Source organism: Agelaius tricolor, unplaced genomic scaffold, assembly GCF_023055355.1.
Source record: "Agelaius tricolor isolate 1412-34295 unplaced genomic scaffold, bAgeTri1.0.p SCAF_6, whole genome shotgun sequence".
Taxonomy (NCBI): domain Eukaryota; kingdom Metazoa; phylum Chordata; class Aves; order Passeriformes; family Icteridae; genus Agelaius; species Agelaius tricolor.
Genome location: NW_027269266.1, coordinates 944,912 through 964,885, shown reverse-complemented (window position 1 = coordinate 964,885; position 19,974 = coordinate 944,912). Strand labels below are relative to the sequence as shown.

The 19,974-nt window shown below is 43.9% G+C and overlaps 1 protein-coding gene across 12 annotated transcripts in view; it reads left to right on the top strand.

Annotated features, from left to right (window-relative positions):
- Positions 1 to 254: 254 nt before the first annotated feature.
- The window catches only part of LOC139590766 (pituitary adenylate cyclase-activating polypeptide type I receptor-like), a 154,497-nt gene continuing 134,777 nt past the window's right edge, over positions 255 to 19,974 (top strand). For 4 of the 12 annotated variants that reach the window (XM_071428484.1, XM_071428483.1, XM_071428481.1 and 1 more), the window contains exon 1: positions 308 to 898. The gene's annotated coding sequence lies outside the window, so the exon portion shown is untranslated. Of the gene's footprint in view, positions 899 to 1,324; positions 1,511 to 2,108; positions 2,237 to 19,974 lie in introns of those variants that run through there. The other 8 variants (XM_071428487.1, XM_071428486.1, XM_071428485.1 and 5 more) reach the window with 5 other exon arrangements.

Sequence of the window (19,974 nt, the reverse complement as noted above, 5' to 3'; positions counted from 1 at the left end):
CTCGCACAGCCCCCGCTCGCTCCCGGCAGCGATGCCATCCTCCCTCCCATCGCCGCGTGCTGCTGACCTTGTCACAGTAATGAAATAAGAAATAAAAATTTCTGAGACGACGAAAACGGGGCTGAGGCGGCAGGGAGAAGGCAGATTTGGGGTACGTGGGAAAAAGAAAGAGAAAAAAAAAAAAAAGGGAGAAAGGGTGTTCGATTCGGGAAATTTGATTTGAATAAATCCCTCCTCCCGCTCCTCCTCATTGGTTTCTTTTTCTCCTCCATATTAATGAGAGCAGCCAAGGAGAAGCTATTGGTTCCATATCGCCTTTCCCTTTGCTCAGGCACTCGGGGGAGGAGGTGTTTGCATTTCTCCGCAGGACCAGCTCGCTTTGCAGAGCATTGTCTGGGTATGAGAATCACACACAGGCACAGGGGCAGGGGCGAGCGCACCGGAGCATCTCACCCCGGCACAGCATCCCAGCCAGCCTGAGCACCCCTCCGTCCCCCGCCCCGCCCCGAGCACCCTTAAAAAAAAAAAAGAAAACAAAAAATAGACAGGGAAAAAAAAGTTTTAAAATATCCCACCTCCCTTCTTGCTTTTATTTTGTTGTTGTTGTTGTTTGAGTTCTGTGTTTTGGTTTGTTAGGGATTTTTGGTTTTTTTTTTTTTTTTTTGTTTGATTTTTCCTGATTTAGCGATGGCAAATTCCTTCACGGCCAGGAGCTGGCCCATCCCCTGAGCAAAGGCAGCCTGGACATGACCGGCAGGCGAGGGAGGAGGAATTTGGATTCCCTTCGGAGGCCGGGGGCAGCCAGCGCGGGCAGCGGGGCTTGGACCGCTCCCCGCGGCCACTGTCCCCCCGCGGGGATGCGGCATCGCCAGCGCCGGGACGGAGCCCTGCTGCAATGGTGAGTCCTTCCCCCAGCTCCTCCGGGGCATCCCCATCCCCCGAGGATGCCACAGGGACCGCCGGCTTGTCTGCCAGTGCCATTGATCGCTGATTTACCGCCTCGTCCCCAGCTCCTGGGGACACTTCTTCTCAGCGAGGATTGCATGCGGGCTCGGAGGATGCGTCCTCCAGATAGATTTGGTTCCCTGCAAACAAATCAATCTCCCTTTGCTGGCGGTGACAGGTCGAGGCGCTCGGTATGGGAATCACGTCTGGTTTTAACACAATATGGCTGGTAAATAAAACCTGATTGCTAACAGCCCCGCCGCTGCTGTCGGCGTTTCCCGACGCAGCTCTGCATCCTCACCTGCCGCAGAAACTCTGATTCAGCCTCCGAGCGGTGCAGCAGGACTTGCTTGGTTTTACTGTGGGGTAGCAGGGAGAAACTGCGGGTTCCTGTGCCTTTGACCTCTGCTCGTGTGCGTCTGGGCACTTCTCCTTATCGGTGTTTGAGCAGCTGGCTCTAATAATACCATCTTCATGCCGAGCACATCCCCAGTCAGGGGGATGGCACGCAGGACAGGCTCTTTCCCTCCCGCTGTGCTCTGAATTTAGGATGGGAAGCGTTCAGGTATGTGTTGGAATCTGAGGAGTTTGCAGCCAGAATGTGATAACGCAGCTTGCTGTGCAGAACTGGAAAATGCATGGGGGGAAAAAAAGGGAGATTTGATTAGTGGCACACTGGTGTTTATGGCTACACGATCATCCCACTTACACAGCAGCAGATCTGGAAGAACTCCCTGGAAGTCAGTGGATTTCTTCTGCATCTGATCTGCAGGTAAACAGAATCTGGCCTTTAGGATGTATTGGAGTAGCAGTGGAGGTAGCTATAATAAGGAGAAAATCTTAACTAAAGTGAATAAGGCAGCAAAGTGATGTGCTTCTTTCTCAGGGAATTATCAATTACCATCCGTCTGGTGCATGTTAATTACAGTGTGTGTGGTGGACTGGTACAGCAATATGTAACTGAAGCAGCATGTTGGATTTTTCTATTTCATCTGTTGGAGTAAAAAAAAAAAAAACCAACAAATGGATTTGCACTTGCTGTTATTTGGGTACACAGCCCCCTCACTCCTCTGGCCAGCCTATGCAGCACTGGTCAGGTAGAGCAGGGAAATGCTTCCGTGGCTGATCCAAGGGAATGTTTGATTGCTGGAGGTTGATGATAGCACAGAGGCAAACTCCTGAAAGTGCTCCTGGTGTAGCTGCAGAGAAAGAATGTGTTATACAAGCATCTCTCTTTGGCTAATGCCAGACAGCCTGGAGCTGGCTTGGAGGAAGTTGTCCTGTAGGATGGGTAAGGCAATGTTGGAATTTGGTGAATAATTAAGGAATGCTGGTCAGGGCAATAAGGGGAGTTGGGTTAGAGTTGATGGATTAGAGTTGATGTGTCTGCTTGTGTGTGGGTTGTGGTCTTCCAGTTTTATTCCCACCTGTTTCCATGAGCTGTGGGCCAGGGTTGCTGCTTTGCTGTCATTCAGGACAGTTCCAATTGATCTCATTTTGTCCCGCGCATTTATCTCAAGATTTCCGCTGTTTTGTTCTCTCCAACCAAAGACGTGTGAATGGCTGGGAGGATAACCACAGCCTTCAAGGTCACGAGGAGGGGGCTTTTTGTGGGATAAATACTTTTATTTCTCTTTAAACAGGCTTTGTGCTCGCTCCTGGGCTTTGGCTTTCCATCATCCATGGGGATCCCTGCAGGAAACTGGAGGGCTCCTTCCTCGCTGTGGGTTTAGGAATTCTGCTGCTGGGGCTATTTCCTTGCTGTGGGTTTAGGAATTCTGCTGCTGGGGCTCCTTCCTCTCTGTGGGTTTAGGAATTCTGCTGCTGGGGCTCTTTCCTTGCTGTGGCTTTTGGAATTCTGCTCCTGGGGCTCTTTCCTTGCTGTGGCTTTAGGAATTCTGCTCCTGGGGGTGTTTCCTCACAGTGGCTTTAGGAATTCTGCTGCTGGGGCTCTTTGCTCACAGTGGCTTTAGGAATTCTGCTGCTGGCACAGTGGTGCCCCAGCCCCACGGAGCTGCCCAGATCTGCTGCTGTTTGTGAGGCTCACAAAACAGGGAGGCAGGAGCTCTGTTGTGGGATGCTACCAGGGAGAGAAAACCTGAGATTTCTGAGCTTGTGGGCTGTGCTGCTGAGCACATTCAGACCTTTGTTCATCACATCTCTCCTCGTTTGGCTGACTGAGACAGCATCCTGGTGATATTTTTTTCCTGGGGTTGAGTTCCATATGTGCCTGTGCCTTTGCTAAGTTGAGCCCCGTGTCCCCGAGCTGATTCATTCCAATGTAGCAGATTTTGTTTGCCTTTCCTTCCTTCTGAGCACACTTAGTACAAACAGTCTAATTCCTAAATTAGCTCAGATTATCTTTTAATGAAAGCAGAGTATCTGAGTTAAGAAGAGCTGAGAAAAAAGTGAACTCAGGGCAGAATCATGCTGCAGCTCATGCCTGGTGGAGAAACCTGCAGAAATATCAGGTCCTGCAGTTGGTCCTGATTTTAAACAGAGAAATTGCTTATCTGCCACTGCTCCCAGGAGAGGAAAACTGATCTGAGGATGTGGAAGTCAGTGGAGATGCTCAATTTTATTTCACCCCTTTCCTTGGCCCAGAGAGTGCAGCCACAATCTTTAAGTCAAGGAGGGGAATTTTTTTGTTGGCTTGTGTTTCCTTGTTTCCATTTCCTCTGCTCCTGTCACGTCCAGCCAATCCCATACCATCTGTGCTTCGGCACACACTGCAGTCAACAGGATTTTGGAGTGAATTTTCCACATCAGGACAGAAGTGGAACAGCTCTGCTGAAAGGGATGCAAATGCAGCAGTGAGGAACTCTCTCTATTTTTTTTTTTTTTTTGCTATCCACAACTTGAAAGTCATCTTTGCTGACAGTGTCTGGTCAGGGTGAGCTGTGGCACCACTGAAAGAGGCTGCTCAGAGTATCCCTGAGGAGACTTTCCCAGTTCCCTTGGTGCTGAACTTGTTCTGTTCTTAGGGAATGCTTTGCATACAGAAAGGTGTTTGGTACTTTTCCACAGCACTAACAAGTTCTAGAATTCCCGTGTCTGTCGTGGCTGCTGAAACGCTGTTTGGATTGTAATTGAGTGGGCACAAATATACGGGGAAAAAAAAGGCAGATTTATTATTTTTTCAGAAGCTTTGTGGCAGAATGTCCACCCTTCACCCCATTGCTTTGCTGGTGTTTGATCCTCTGGCCAACTTTTGCTCTCTCAATTTATTATCTGTCTCTTAGGCTTGCACTTTTAGCTGCACAGGGCGAACTAGGAATGAGTATGAAACTCGCTGGCTTGTTCAAGCCTTGTTTATGTAACTCACTGCAGCTCAGTGACTGTGTCCCCCTGCAAGCTCATCTCCAGAGGAGCCAGATTAATAATTTCAGGGCTGAACTTCTCAGGACAAGCTAAACCATTCCATCTCCTAAAGAAAAGGTGGAAGCATCGCCACACAGAGCATTTAAAGCCAGCGTGGCTGCTGTGCTGAGGGTCATTTCCTCAGAAGGGTCCTGCAGAAATAGGCAGCTGCAGGGACTCTGGTTTGCTGCTCTGTTAAATAAAAATCCTTCCATTTATCAGCAGACACCATGAAAGTCTCATCCCTGCTCGTTCAGGTGTCATATTTTACTCCTTGATAGAGACCTACAATCTGAAACTACTTTGATCTATTTGACTGCCATAGGTTTTTTTATAAAAATAGTTTTTAAAGGTGGAAAAACCTCTGCCTAATGCCATTGTTAAAAAAAAACCCAAACTAAAACAAGCACCAAAATACCCAACAAATAACTCAATAATTCGAGTTTTTGTTAATGTAATTCATAATTCACTCTAAAACTGAGAGAAAAGAGGACGAGGACAATATGGTCAAATTCTTCTTAATAATAATTATGGCAATAGCAATAATAATAATTTATTTTGTGACACCCTGGGAGTATTGATGTTTAAGAGCTCCTTCCTGAACATACATTAAACATCTGCCAGGTCTGTTTTCAGGTCTGTCCATTCAGTTGGAGGCATTTCACAAGAAATGTGCCTCAATCACAGTGGCTTTTGCACCCCATCAGAGATGCTTGGGTCACGACTGCCCGGGAGCTGCAAATGGAAGGATAATTATGGTCTGTTATCTATGATTTGTTGCTTTGCTAAATGGAGCTGAGGGTTAGGGCAGGAAAAGATGTTTTAATCTGTGTGGTGGGTTAATAGCCTAGATTTTTTTTTTTTTATTTTTATTAATTTGTTGCTCAGAATCAGGCAAATTTTGCTGCTTTCTGTCCCTGCAAGGGACACTGCATTGTCCAGTCTGATTCTGGGAGGATTCTTAAGGGGGGAAAAAAAAATGTGTTGAATGGAAATGTGACTGAATTAAGTTCTTGGTTTCTGGGGAGCAGATTCATCATTAGGTCCATCTCTGAGGGCTGGAGGATGTATAAATTTGCTCATTCTCAAGAGGAAGCTTGTCCCCAAAGGATCTCCTGGCAAAACTCTGGGTCATTTCATGTGGAAGGAAGGATTTCTCACTCGGAAGTGTTTGGCTGCCTGGAGGATGCTCATCTACTCTCTGAAAGCATCTGAAAATGAAATTCTCACATCCAAGCCAATCCCCCCAATCCACTGTGTTAGGAATGGGCAGAGTGGTTCATGCCATCCTGGAGGGGGTCAGATGGATCAGCCCGTGGAGGTCCTTGCAGCAGCTGACTCAGACACACATCCACAATCAGCCAGATGGAGCCTTCCATGCTATCTCAGAGGCATCCCCAGCACTGAAATGCCTTTTTTCCCATCTTTCTTTGGAGGGGAAGGCTGGTGATGTTTTACTAGCTCACAAATTTTGATAGCTGGCGAGATTTATGAAAAGCCCAAGTTTTATGAAAAGCCCAAGACTGCTGTGGTGGACCCCACATCTTCCCTTTATTCCATGAAGGGCAGACACAGCTGCTGCAGAATTCATGCCACATGTCCCAGACAACACCCTCCCTAGTTTGTTTTTTATTATTATTATTCCTTGATTTTTGAGATCTGATAGGCTTCCTTGGTGTATCAACACTTTTTTCCTTTGCCCAGTTACTCAGAGGGATTTGCCAGCAGAAGCTGGGGTGTGATTTTGTGGGTGCACCAGCACAGGGACACATCTAGGACAGTGACATGATTTTCTGCAGGCACACACAAGCTGGCTCTGCCTGTTCCCTGAGCCAGGCAGGAGCTGTGAAAGCTCCAGATTCATCTGCTCTACCCTGCATGGGAATGGCTGCACTGGGAGCTGCACGGAGCTGCAGATGAATGCTGACCAGACCTCATTAGCTCAGGGCTGGCACCTTGTGAAATACATTTTGACCAGCTTGGAGCCCTTGTGCTCAGAACTAGGTGACCTAAAAGGCATCTTTTTGCCATGTATCAATAGCTCAGTGCTTTTTTATTCTAATGCTTTCACCCTCTGTCCTAAGCTAACAAAGTCCGCTGATAAATAGATTTAACTAACATCTTCCTCCTTTGCTATTGCCTTTAAAATTATTTACTGAAAACCAAATAATGCAAAAAAAAAAAAACAAAACCAAACCATGAACCTCTCAGAACACATTGATACATAGACTGGAGTTAAAGTTGTAGCAGTAAGGGATCCATTTCTCCACAGCAGAAATAAATTATATATGTTTGGAAAGGGAGTTTAAAATAGCTAAGATATCTTTAACTCTGAATTCCTTTGCCTGGAATGGAAAGGCTTTATTAAATCACAACATTTCTGTTTCTGCTCTTACTGTCACATTTTTGAAGTAGGTTTAGAGAAGGTGCTTTTTATTTCTAGCAAAAACATAAAGTGACACGGTCATGGTCAAAAGTAAAAAAACATTTCCTTTTAAAACAAAATATTTGTAATAACGACATTTCACATGCAACTGCATTCTTAAGTTGATGCAATTAGTACCAAAAGCCAAATATGAGCTTGGGCTTAATTTGCATCTAAGATTTTGGACACACAACAGAACTTTCTCTTGGCCTAGAAACAAATTCTATAAAGAAGCCAGCACAAGTGCATTATTTAAAGACCCAAGTTAAAGTTAGTGAAGTTACTCATTTCCTGTGTTTTAGAGAGCTGGATCTTTGGATTCCTTCCAGGAGTTTTGTGCTCTAGCTTAAAATGCAGAGGAGATGAGAGAGCATCCGAAATACCGCAGATGCTTGAGCTCTTCATGACTAAGGCTGGGAATGTGTCACAGCTGTCACTGCAGCCTTGCATGGCACAGGCCACGCTCATTCATTGGGGCTTCGTGGCTTTTGACAGCCTGGATGGGGTTTTTGTGCTGCTGAATGGGTTTGGGAGCTGAGATGATTACGTACAGTGGGTGAACAGCTGGAATGAACTACATTGGGGAATAGTTCTTGGTGGCTGCAGGGAGGGAGCAGAGTGGAAAGCCAATATCAGCCATGTGGAAGTTGTTCCTCTGCATCCTCCAAGCCTCTGGATGCTGCTCTGTGCTCTCCAGCTCTTTGTTCTCCGGCCTGTTGCTCGTTCCACAGCTGGATGTAGCAATGATTGTCATGGAAAAGAGATTTCACAGGCTACCAAAGCCTGAATTTCATTCAGAAGAGGAGAGGAAAAGCACATCACAGCCTTTTTGGTGCCTCCAGCAAGTGTATCCCTGGCAGATTTTCACCTCTAGTACTCAACTAATTTCCTTTCCTCTGAATGGAACTTGCAGGTCCCTTTTGCTAAGAGAATTTTTCTGATGCTGGCCCCAAATGGGATCCAGCTCTCAGATCAAGGCAGGTGTGGGTTTGCAGTGTCTGCTGTATCTGAGTGCAGAAACTCCTGTTAAAATAAAAGGAGATTTAGGACATGATTCAGCCACTTAAACAGAGGTGCTAAGTGCCATTTGAGATGCCCTGGGGTATCTAACATCCATCAGGGATTTGTCAGTGTGGTGTTTATCTAGAGCACATCATTTCCCCTCTTCCTGAGGGCAGCTTAAATACCCTGGGGTGCTGCTGCACCAAACACCAGCATTTCAGCTACTGATTCTGGCCTCTGGCCAGTGCCCAGTCAATGTGGATAAATACAATTATCTGCTATAGACTGAGCTCTGTAGCTCTTTAGCCCCAAAAGTCTTCCATAAATGCCACTGAAATGGTTTCATTTGCTGTCTGAGACCTGTCCTGGCTTTCTGATCCCTCCTCCTGGTGGCGTAGAATGAGACTGATCAAATCTTGGCCTCAGTGCTCTCACCAAACGCACAAAGAATTGTTGGATTTTCATAAACTCATGCAGGGCTGGAAAATACCATTTTGAATTTCTGCCTTGAATCACAGTTAAGGGCCACAAAGAAAAAAAAGGCCACAAAAAAAAACCCCAACAAAAAACCCCAAAACCCCACACAAAAACAAACAAACAAACCCACAAACAAACAAACAAACAAAACCCCAAAAAACCCCAATAAAAACCCAACAAAAACGCCCAACCAACCAAAAAAAAAAAACCAGCCCCCCAAAAATCTACATTGTAGGTGTATCTATTAGCTCCAAATCATTCCTGGAATCATTTTTTCATGAGACAACCTAGAGGCTGTATTTGACTTTCTCCAGATTCAGCTACCACTGACAGCTCCTGGCTTTTGTTGCCCAGGTTGCTCTCTCCTTCTAGGGCGAGAAAGAACTTCAGGATTCTTTGAATGTTTGTGATTCACCAGCTCCAGTCTGGAGTTTTTCCTTGCAACTCCTTTTCCCAGCTTCCTTGAGATGTAGGTTCCATCTGCACATAGTTTTGCATTTTTATTGTGAAAAGACCTTTCTGTCCAGGTTCCAAAGTGCTGCTGGCTTTGCTACCAGGTCGTTTCAGTTTCTCCAAACTCTCCTCTTTGGAATGAGCAGTGTCAACCTCACACTTTGTTTGGGGAAGGTTTGTGTGGCTTTTGTCTGCTTTCATTTTTCTGGCATCTTCTCTGTCTCCAGAAAACACAGAGGTGGGTCCAAGGTGATTAAACAAAACATGGCCTATTTAGAGCAAAACTCTTCAAAGCACCAGGCTTTAATATTCCTCTGATAGACTCAGCATCTTCCAGGTCCTCTGGGGAGCTTTATGTGCATCGGTTTGGAAAACCTCTCATGATACTCTCCCTGAAAGAAAAATGGTTTTTTACCTTTCCAGGATCCATCTGGAAAAGGAAGTCTCCCATCTTCATAGCAGAAATAAAACTGGTTTCTCCAAACTAAAAGTCTCCCTTTTGACATACTATTATGCCAAATTATTAATATTTTTTTCTCCTGATGGATCTTTACATCGACCTCTTGCTTTCCTTCCCGTTGTCCCTACTGAATTAGAACAAGGACATAATTTAGTTACTCTGTTATTTTCAAAGAGCTTCTGAGGCAGACCTCAATAAATAGATTATGCATATTTTCATGTACTCTGTATTATGCAGTACCATGGGTGTGACCCTTTGCCAAATTCATTCACAGCCAGAAGAAGTTCAGTGTGTAAAATGTCATGAAAAATATGGATATGAAACCAGCAGCATATCTCAACCAGACCACTTAGATCAGATAATTTGGAACTCACAGTTATTTTCTAAAAGGGTGGGAAGGAAGTTCACCTGAACATTAACATGCAGTTCGTTTCTTCACTGACTGCAGGAACTCTAACCTGATATTCTGCTTAATGAACTGACAGACTGTTCCATAATGAATGTCATTCCCTGAAATGCTGAAGTTTAAAAATGCTTTCGTTTAAACCCGGGGTTGCCTGAATTTTCTGGCAATCATATATAATTTTATGTAATTTCCTTTTTGCTTCTTTTATAACTACTTGCTGTAAAATACAACGTTTTTATGCGTGCAGTTCTGGGTGGAACTAAATGGTGTTTATTAAATGTTGTCTTTACAACAATGGAACCTGTGAAATACAGATTTAAATTATTTTGATCCTAAATCAGGGCTCTAAAATAATTCATTGGATTGGACATCCTTTTTACCTCCATTAGCTGTGGGGGAATACTGGGCAGTGAGTGCTGTGGAAGAGCAAGATAAGCCAGATATGATCATCTGAAAAAAGAAAAGTTAACAGATCTCCCCATCCCATGTAGACTGGTGAGACTGGAGGGATAATGCAGGAGTGTCTGAGTGCATGGCCAGCATAATCCAAATCACTCTCTTCAGCAGCATGTTCAAACTGGCATTTTATAAATCAGCTCTGAGAGCTTTAACCCAAAATATTGCAGCTTCTGATTCACGGGCTGGTTTCAACATGCCAAATTTTTCTGTACTTGTGCCACGTCCTTGCCATTTCCAAAATGCATCCCTGTAATGTGCAACTGCTTCTGTGTGACTGAAAAATTACCACCTCTGGTGCCTTTGTGTTTGCATTTAGCCTGCAACAGGCAGAAGATCAGACCACAAAGCAAGACCTGTATTTATCATTTTAGTGCATTTTTATCAGGAATGGCAAAGATAAAGAAAACAGACTTGAGGGTGGCTGAGCTCACCCTTGTTCTTTCACATCTCTGCAGTTGCATTCAACGTGGAATCCGAGAATCAATCACAGAATCAGAGATTCATGGAATGGTTTGGGCTGGAAGGGAGCTCAAAGCCCATCCAATCCTTCCACTGCCCCAGGTTGCTCCAAGCCCTGTCCAACCTGGCCTTGGGCACTTCCAGAGAAAGGGAATCCACAACTTCTCTGGGCATCCTGTTCCAGTGCCCCACCATCCTCTGAGTAAAGAAGGCAATTAATCTCTAAGGGTTTCTTAATTTAAAGAAAGCAATCATTTCTGTCTTTCCTCAAAATGCATCCCAGGACTTTCCTTTGCTGCTGGAAAAACATAGACCAGGGTGCTGTCCTGACATCCTCCTGTCTTTCTTTTCAGCCCTTCTAAACATTATATTAATCTTTGAGGTAATTTTTTTCTCCTCTAAGTTGAAGAAGGCTAAGAAAATCACTGATGCAAGGGAACATGAAGAAAGAAAAAAGCACTAATGTGCTCTGAATTGGACAGGTAGTATTGACACTCTCTAAAGCTGGACTTAGCCTACAATGAAGTTCTCATCTCTGAGAAAGACATAAACTCCTCCACTCTCAGTGAAAGGAACCACAGTGATTTGCCAGTCCATTTAATAATGAAATGGGCAAAAGAATAAAACCATGCACATTCCTCCCAGTGCCTTCCACTGCCCTCTGTGCTATCATCATCCTCTACCCTTTTTTGCTGTGTTCCCTCTTTGTCCAGCTGGGATTCAGGCTGTTCTTACCATGACTTCAGCCAGCATCACCATGATCTTGATGGCTGGAAGCTCTGTATTTTCAAGCCTGGTTTTATAATATAGGATCCCACACTTTATTCTTTATTTCCTCTCTCAGCCGACTGCTGCCTGCAGTGACCGATGAATTACCACACAAAGCAGGAGGAGCACAGTGTGACCTACACCTTTCTCCATCTGCTGGTTTGAGTTTTCCCCTCTGAGCTTCCTGGGAGCAGCTCTGGAAGAGCTCCTACTTAATGCTGTGCAATGAGCTCAGGGAAGGAACCCATGTTATTAATGTCAGCAGTGCTGAAATGTTGGTCAGGTCTATTTGTCCAGCTTGTTGCAACCTGGCCTTTTAACAATACCATGGGAAAAATGGGACATGACCCCAAGTTCTTAATATGCCTCTTAGCAAATATTCTACTGACGTTCTTAGAATTCTTTTAAAATAAATCATTTGGAGGATATCAGTCAAAGTAGTGAAACTCGTTTGTTTATTTGGGGATTTATTCAACGTGCTGCTACAGTAGCAATGAAATTCCATTGCAAAATCACAACACCCTGTGTGAGGCACCTGGAGAGGTACACTTCGAGTAAATTTCTACAATATATCATTGTCATGGAGTCATAGAATGCTTTGGGTTGGAAGAAACCTTGAAGATCATCCCCTTGCAACCACTGCCATAGGCAGGGACAAATTCCACTATCCCAGGTTGCTCCAAGCCCCATCCAACCTGGCCTTGGACACTTCCAGAGATGGGACATCCACAACTCCTTTAAGAAACCTGTTCCAGCACCTCACCACCCTCAAGGGAACAATGTCTTCCTGATATCCACTCTAAACCTGCTTTCATTCCATTTTAAATCATTCCCCCTTGTCCTAGCACTACTTGTAAATAGGCTCTCTCCATCACATCTACATAGACATAAATTTCTACACTGTATCTACAGAGCATAAGAATATAAAGTTCAATTAATATCTTCTTTCCTGAAGCAAAAGTTTTAAATAAATCAGATGTCTTGTGCTGCATAATAGTTTCCCCCCACCTTCCCCTTGCCACTGTCCATTGCAGGAGTCTGGGATGACGTGGTTATCTATAAACATCCACAAAGTACACATCTGAAACTACTGCAGGAAAATCCACTTTGATTTGAAAAACACTCTCTTAACTCCCCTTATGGATTTACAAAACAAAGGCTTTCCATGTCAAGGATGGGACATAGGGTTAATAGATTTGAAGTAAAAAAAAAAAAAAAAAGAGATCAAAATATTTCCTTCAGGAGTTTATAGAATTTAAAAGCGAATACTTACTCTTCTCCCGAAAGATTTCTTAAAAGTGTCGCTGTCATTATCCTAAATTGGTAGTTAAGGAATTATCTGAGGAAAACTCACGTCAGAGCTCTTGTGTGCTCAGACAGGCACAGACTCGTCGCCAAACATTTTTCTCTTGCTTGGGTTTTGCATTTGTGCCTTTTTTATCTCCACGCTGCGCAGTGACAGAAATTTCTGTTGTCTTCTCGAGATGAAATGAATCTCCCTAGATGAGGGAAAACTGTTTTCATTAAGATCTCTTCAGCAGAGGTGCTTTTGCTTGACAGCACTGGCATGAATACCAATGAGACTGGAAATGGTGAGCAAGGCAGATAATCATTTACAGGGCTCTAAGGGAGGGAAACAGCAAGAATCTGCAGTAGCCTGGGAGAATCTGATCTCCAAGCTCTCTATGCAATATCTAAATAAGGTATTTAATGAAAGCATGAAGGTATTTAAATGAAGGCAAATAGGAGTTGCAAACATCGTGGCCCAGAGTGTTTTCACAGGCACTTGGGATGAGGCTGTTCTGGTTGGTGGTGAAGCAGTTTGGCAGAGTGAACAAGAGGGATGGCAAAGGCATTATTTGACCTCAGGGCCAAGGAAGGTTCCAAACCTGGTGTATTTCACATTGCAGTTGCAATATTAAAGCCATTTTCTTGCCTCTGCTATGAGACCACCGCTGGTGGTTGTTGGCTACTCCTTGAGCTCCCTCTCATTCGCAAAGGGGTCGCTGAGAAATCACTTCTGGTCCAAAGGTGGGTGATGAGTTTAACATAAAAGCAAAGGCTCCTTGCTGGCTGCACAGAGAGGTTTTTACCCTGGTAGGGGATTGCTCTGTGGTTATTGATTTGTTGCCATTGGCAGATGGATTCACTGAGGTCCAGCTGTTGGCTTGGACAGAACAGCTTTGCTTTTAGATCTTTTAAGCACTTTTTGGTCTTTGTAGCTCAGAAATGAGAGCTAAAGAGAACCAGATTACCCTTTTACTCAAGGAGAAGGGAAATAGAAGACTGGAGACTGCAAGAAGATAAGGACACTCTAGAAATAAACTTGTCTACAAAGACATGTTCTGGTTCTTGGATAAAAGTGCTTTAGTCCTCCAGGGAGCCTTTGAATTGAGATCTGACATGGACACCTGTCCATGGTAATGAGAAAATATTTTCAGACTTCAAAATGCTCTGAAATGATTTTATATTAGTGAAGCCTTTACACAGATTCTATTTTACCAGTTTTCTTTACATCTTGGCTTAGTCTCCAGTAATTAAAAAAAAAAAATATTCTGTTCCTTAGTTGCTGCCTGCTCTGTGCTGTCTCTTTACAATTAATTTAGCCACTGTTTGCTCCTTAGTCTGCAGCAGAACTGGTTACAGGGAATATCTGCTCTGCATCTCCTGTTGGAATGTATTCCAGCAGAATTTGTTATCAAGCTTTTGGGATATGAGGGACTCTACAACTCAGGAAAACATTGGCTATGCTGCTGCTGGGAAATGGAACACCGCTAGGGAACATCCTAAACTCTGGGAATTTGGTCACTAAACTGTTACTAAATTATTATTAAATGAATGATAAATAATTTGCATGTTGAATGGGTTTGCAGGTCAGCTGAGATTCTCCTTTACAATGCCTGGGCTCAAATCAGGGATGCTCCAATCTTGTTCATCATTCCCAACAGGCAGTGTGCAGATGGCCACACTGCTTGAAGGGCTGAAGAGGTTAAACAATTTCTACAAACCCATTTGCCTCAATCCAAACCCAGCACACATCTCAGTCACTCTGTGTGTGTGGGGGTGTGTGAAGTGTGGCTGAAAAAAAACCACCCCAAATGAACAGACAGAAAAAATTCTGCCTTGTGCCTCCCACAATCCCCAGCTCCTGTGCTATTCTAGCTTTCCTGGCAGTGCTGTTGGATTGCAGAAGGATCTTAAGGCAAAATCCCTCAGTTTAGTCGTGGCTCTGTGCTTTGATATTGTGTGTTGTGGCAAGCCTGGATTAGGGAGCATCAGAGTTCAAACCCTGCACAAAGTGAGGCCTCAGCTGAGACAGGGCAGGAGAGATCTCCCTTGGTGGACAGACCTGGTTCACCAGAGATTGAGAAGTGTGCTGGAAGAGAGGGCTGGCTGCACATCAAAGAGCCCGTATACTCAACTTGCCGATTCCTGGGGAGTTGTTTCCTTAGTGACAATAACAACAAGAGCAATTTTAAAGCATTTTCTTCATGTCTGTTTTTAGTGCTTTGGAGGTGTTCAGAAGTCAGAGTACAACTGGCACTTCTCTTCAGAAGGGTTGTTTTTTTTTTACTGTGTTGTTTTTATTTTCTCTATTTGTAGCTCACCTTGACATATCAGAATTTTTGTTTATCACAGGGATCTGTCTTAAAGCTGTTGGCATTTTTAAATCCACAGACACCCTGGGAGCTGAAGGAACAGATCTTGGAGGAGTTTTAATATGTCCAGTAAATGGTAGCAAGCTGGGAGGTTATCCCTGTGACATCAGTGCTGGGGGGGCACGGAGGGTGGACACTCCTTAAAGCCAATCCCACTGCCAAGGAAGGGACTCACCAACCCCAAAACTAGACTTGTAAAAGGAAAAACTAAAGCAGTGAAATGGAAAAAAAACCCCAACATAAAATCATGGTTAAGGCTCAAATATTGACAAAAGTCATCAGCCTCTGTATCTGTCAACATCCACAGTAAATTTTGAAAAAGAATAAATTTGTAACATGGTCTAGGGGATGGAGGGAAGCAAATACCATAGAATCCCAGAATGGTTTGGGGTGAAAGGGACCTTAAAGTTCATCTCATGCCAAACTCCTGCCATGGGCAGGGACATCTCCCACTCTCCCACTATCTCCAAGCCCTGTCCAACCTGGCCTTGGACACTTCCAGGGATGGGATGTCCTTGCAAGAGAATGACCTGGAATGAGCTGAAAAACAGGACTGTCATAGCAATAAGACCAATTTTTCAGTCTTTTCTGAGGAAACCATGCAGGGTGAGCACCACTCTTCATCCTGTCAATTAATCCTGAGCACACTCACAGGAATTAAGTTTTGATTTCCAAGAAACCAAGGCTGACTGAAACCCTCATGAAAATACACAGTCTGGAAGCTGGAGAACATTTAGAGGTCACGACGTGTTGTGAAACTGAGGCAGAACATGGGAAAAAAAAAAGTACAAACTCTATTATTTCTAAATTAGAAGGGCAGTCAGTACAGGATTCATCTTTAACCAAAGAGACCAAAGAGTGACTGAAGTCAAAATATGATTCATGCCACGGAGGTGTCAGGCTCTTTTTATTAACAGCAGAAAGAGACTGAAATATCTCTGCTTATAATTTAAATGCTAATAATTAGCTGGGAAGAACTCTTTGTCCAGGAGCTGTACAGTCAATTCACTAACACCACGATTCTTTCTTTGTTCAGAGCATCACATAATTCTCAATAAATTTCAATGTCATGTGCAACTTTGTTTTCCCTTCCTCTGTCAGGGCAGGGAGACTTCAAACACTGTGTGTGTGCATTTCCAAATGTGCTTTTAATTTCTGTTCAATTCTTAGACGGTAATTCTTAATTAAATTATGAATTGCTAGAAACTAAGTCAGAAGGAACCATGTGGCATGGTCCAGTATGGAAAAATCAATAAAAAAAATAGAAATTAAAATGTATATCCACTTAAAATATTCCTGAAATACCTTCCCCAGTTATAAAAAAAAATAAAAAATTGCCGAACTCTGTCTTCCAACTCAGTTATCATCAACCTTTTTTCAGGGTGGGCAAGGTAAAAGCTGAAAATGTAAATGACAAACAGAAATAGCATTTATAGTTAAATATAGATTGTCCATTTGCTATTTTAACACTTTCATCTGGATCATTAATTTAAATGGAGATCCCTAATAATGAAGCTGCAAGGTTAATTAAGTGCTAAGTTCTGCTTTGGACAGCTTGTGCTGGAATCCACATTTCACACCAGTGCTTTGGAGCCAAATTTCAGTCTCTCTTGTGAACTGTTCCTTGCTGTTATGCAACTACATTTTCTTCAGTATCTCACCATTATTAAGTGGTTCCAGACCAGACTTGAATCTTTATCCCTTCATCAAAAACCTGATCAGGTTTGACTCAGCTCTGCAACACGTGGCTGATAAAATCTGAGATCACAAACTGTGCACTGCATGTGTATTTTACATTAAACCACTCGATAGTATCTGAGAAAATGAAAGTGATTTTTCTTAGCTCCAGCCTTCCGGGCTCTTTTCATGGGTGAATCTATTAGAGCAGAATACTGAATTAGGAATTAAAAGATTTACTAGGTTAAAGCAGAGAAATCCCACATGGGACGCAAAATGATACGTTGGTTATGTACTGGGGAGGGGGGAAGCAAGGAGGGGTGAAAACAAGCAGCACAACAAGAGTTGAGCAAATTAAACTGACACTGCACCATTTACTGAGCATGATGTGAACACATCGATTAAATGGCAGATTAAAGAGCGGGAGAATTTGTTGCATATTTTATTACTGGAAAATGTTTCCAGTCAGAGAATTAGAATATATGCATTGCTAAGACCCAGCTTTACCTGCTCTGTTAAGAATGACAAAATGAATCTGCTGTTTGAGAGTTAAAATCATAAACATCAAGAGTAAGAAACAGCACATACAAGAAAAATGGGGAAAATAAATCCCATAGGATCATAGGAAGAACTCAGGTCTATGAGTTTTGAAGTCCATGAAGTTGTTTTGGAGCCCTGCAGCTCCCTGAAGACACCAGAACCTCCAGCCAGCTGCACCATCTCATCATCACCTCTTGAATCTCCCCACTGAGCTGCTGAGGAGAGTCCCCTGACCTGATTGTATCTCACTGGCCTTGGCTGGCAGAGATTTATTATTTCATAAATCACAAAATCATAGAATCACAGAACGTTTTGGGTTGGAAGGGAACTTAAAGATCATCCAGTTCCATCTCCTGCCATGGGCAGGGACACCTTCCATCATCCCAGGGTGCTCCAAGCCCCATCCAGCCTGGCCTTGGACACTTCCAGGGGTCCAGGGGCAGCCACAGCTTCTCTGGCCAAGCTGTGTCAGGGCCTCACCACCCTTTGAGTACAGAATTTCTTTCTAATATCCAGTCTAAATGAACCCAATATTTAAACCAACTCACCTGAAGTAACCTGGGGGGGTCTTGGTTTGAAAAGACAGGTGTCTGCTAAGGAAGGAAGGAGCCTCCCTTGAAATGGAAAATGTAAACTCCCTCACTCTGAAGGCTCTCAGGCAAAAATATAGGAATAGGAATAACAGTTCTTAAAGAGGAAAAATAAAATAGAAATGCAGTAGTACAAACAAAAAACCCCACTGCCAGAGTGAGAGCAGTCCCTGTCCCCTGTGTGTCAGGGGGTGGCACAGCCCCATCCCATGGGGGCTCAGCCCTCCTGCAGTGCCAGCTGTGGCTCTGCTGGAGCAGGGATCCTGCACAAGGGGGGAGTTTTCCTCTGCAGCTCCAGGGCTGCTGCAGATGGGCCTGGGCTCCCTCTGGCCATGCAGGGCAGCAGAAGCTGCTCCTCTGGCAATGCACTGGGCAAAGGCTGCTGGGCTGGGCCAGGCTCAGATTGGATCCAGGGAGGAATGCTTGGCTCCTCCCCTGGGCGGAGCATCTCCCCATGGGATGCTGGGATTGGCTCAGCCCTGCAGGGACACTCAGTGGCCATGGACAGCAGAGATCGCCTGCAGGGAGGATTGGCTGGGGGAGAGAGAAAGAAAAAACTGCCCCATGAACAGAGAGAGCTGCCCCAGCTCTGACAGATGGAAATAGAACACACACCCCCACTAACATCTTTCAACCTATGACTCTTGGTCAGTCAGGGATCCTGCAAGGAGTTTGATGGGGTCAGGAAGCAGTGCAGCACAGATTGGTGTCTCTAGGCTGACTGGGGGTAACGTCCTTTCCATCACAGCCAGAGCTGGGGATAGGGGTGTCTGTAGCCCCCTTGAAGTATTTTAAGCATTCCTATATGATTTGTACCCAATGATGGACACCTCATTTCTACAGAGGGTCAGCAGAAGGAAAGAATTCACATCTTCTAATGAAGAAATTTCAATTTCCTCTCAGCTAATGCAAGCAAACACCAGTAACTTAAAAACAGTTGAAAAGAAAAACACTGTGAAAGAGTAAAAAAGAGAATTTGCTGTTATTCCCTTTGCTGGTGATCAGAGAAGGTACAGCAGGTACTTGGAGCTAAATTGGTCCTGTGTGGATCTGATCCTCTGTAATACTGAGGTTCACTTGGTGTGAAGTACTCAATGTCCTCCTTTCTCATTCAAGGCACTCTGCAGAAGTTGTTGCTTTTGTCTTTAGAGATGATTGCCTTGAGGAGGCCTCTACGTGTGGGAGCAAGCTGGGGCATTTGCTTTGCTGTGGGAAATGCATTAAAAAGGCAGGAGAAAGAGAAAAACACATTAATTTCCATTTTAGAGAGATGCTAATCATGGCCTTTTGGACTGGAGCTGGATGACTGTCACTGAATAACTATTAGGTTTTATTCACCTGCTTATTTATGACCTATAAGGCCTAATGTCCTGGTTTAGAATTGGGATTTGTTTATTAATTTGTTTTGCTTTTTGGAAAGGTTGTTCTTGTGTTATCCTACATTACTTTGATTTAAAAACTGTCCATATTTTCATTGCTGACTTGAAGATAACACAGAATGCCACACTCCTTTGCAGAACATGAGCCAGAATTATTTCTATAAAACCTGTGATTATTGTCCATCAAGGAAGATTTTGTGATCAATTAGAGTCAAGCAGTGCTGGATATAGTGAAACAATCCAGAAGACATCTTAATCCATGCCACAACATTTTGGTTTCGTCTAAGTGGGAGACCTACACACACCCAAAATGTGCAGAGTATTACTGGAAAAATTATTGTCTGCCTCACACAGGATTTTCATTTTGTGGCTCTTTCTGAATAAAACAATCTTCAATAAAATACCCAGTTCTCTGGACATGTCTAATGGCAGCCAAGCTGTGCCCTGGAGAATCCTCTGTGCACCATCCTATCCAGACTCCAGCACAAAATTTATTCTGCTTGTCCAAAAGAGGCTCCCACTGTGCTGACTCCAGGTTACCACACATTTCGTTTTATTTGCTGAGAGAAGATCATTCTCTTCCTTTCCTTTCTGTGTCCCTACCCTGCTTTCCCCAGTGAGTTACATCTTTCAGAAAAACATACAAACTCATCCCATGCCTCATTTGCTGCATCTGGCAACCAACTCCAGGGACTGGAGTGAACTCTGGGATATGAGGGAGGAAATACCATAAAATGCATATTCACCTTTTCTACTGTATGTGGAGGATTTGGTTGGGGTTTGTTTGTTTTGGGTGGGGTTTTTTGGGGTTCTTGTTGTTTGTAGGTTTTTTTTTTTGGTGGTCTTTTTTTGTTGTTGTTTGTTTGGTTGTTTGGTTGGTTTTGTTTTCATTTGGTTGGTTGGTTTTGGGGGTTT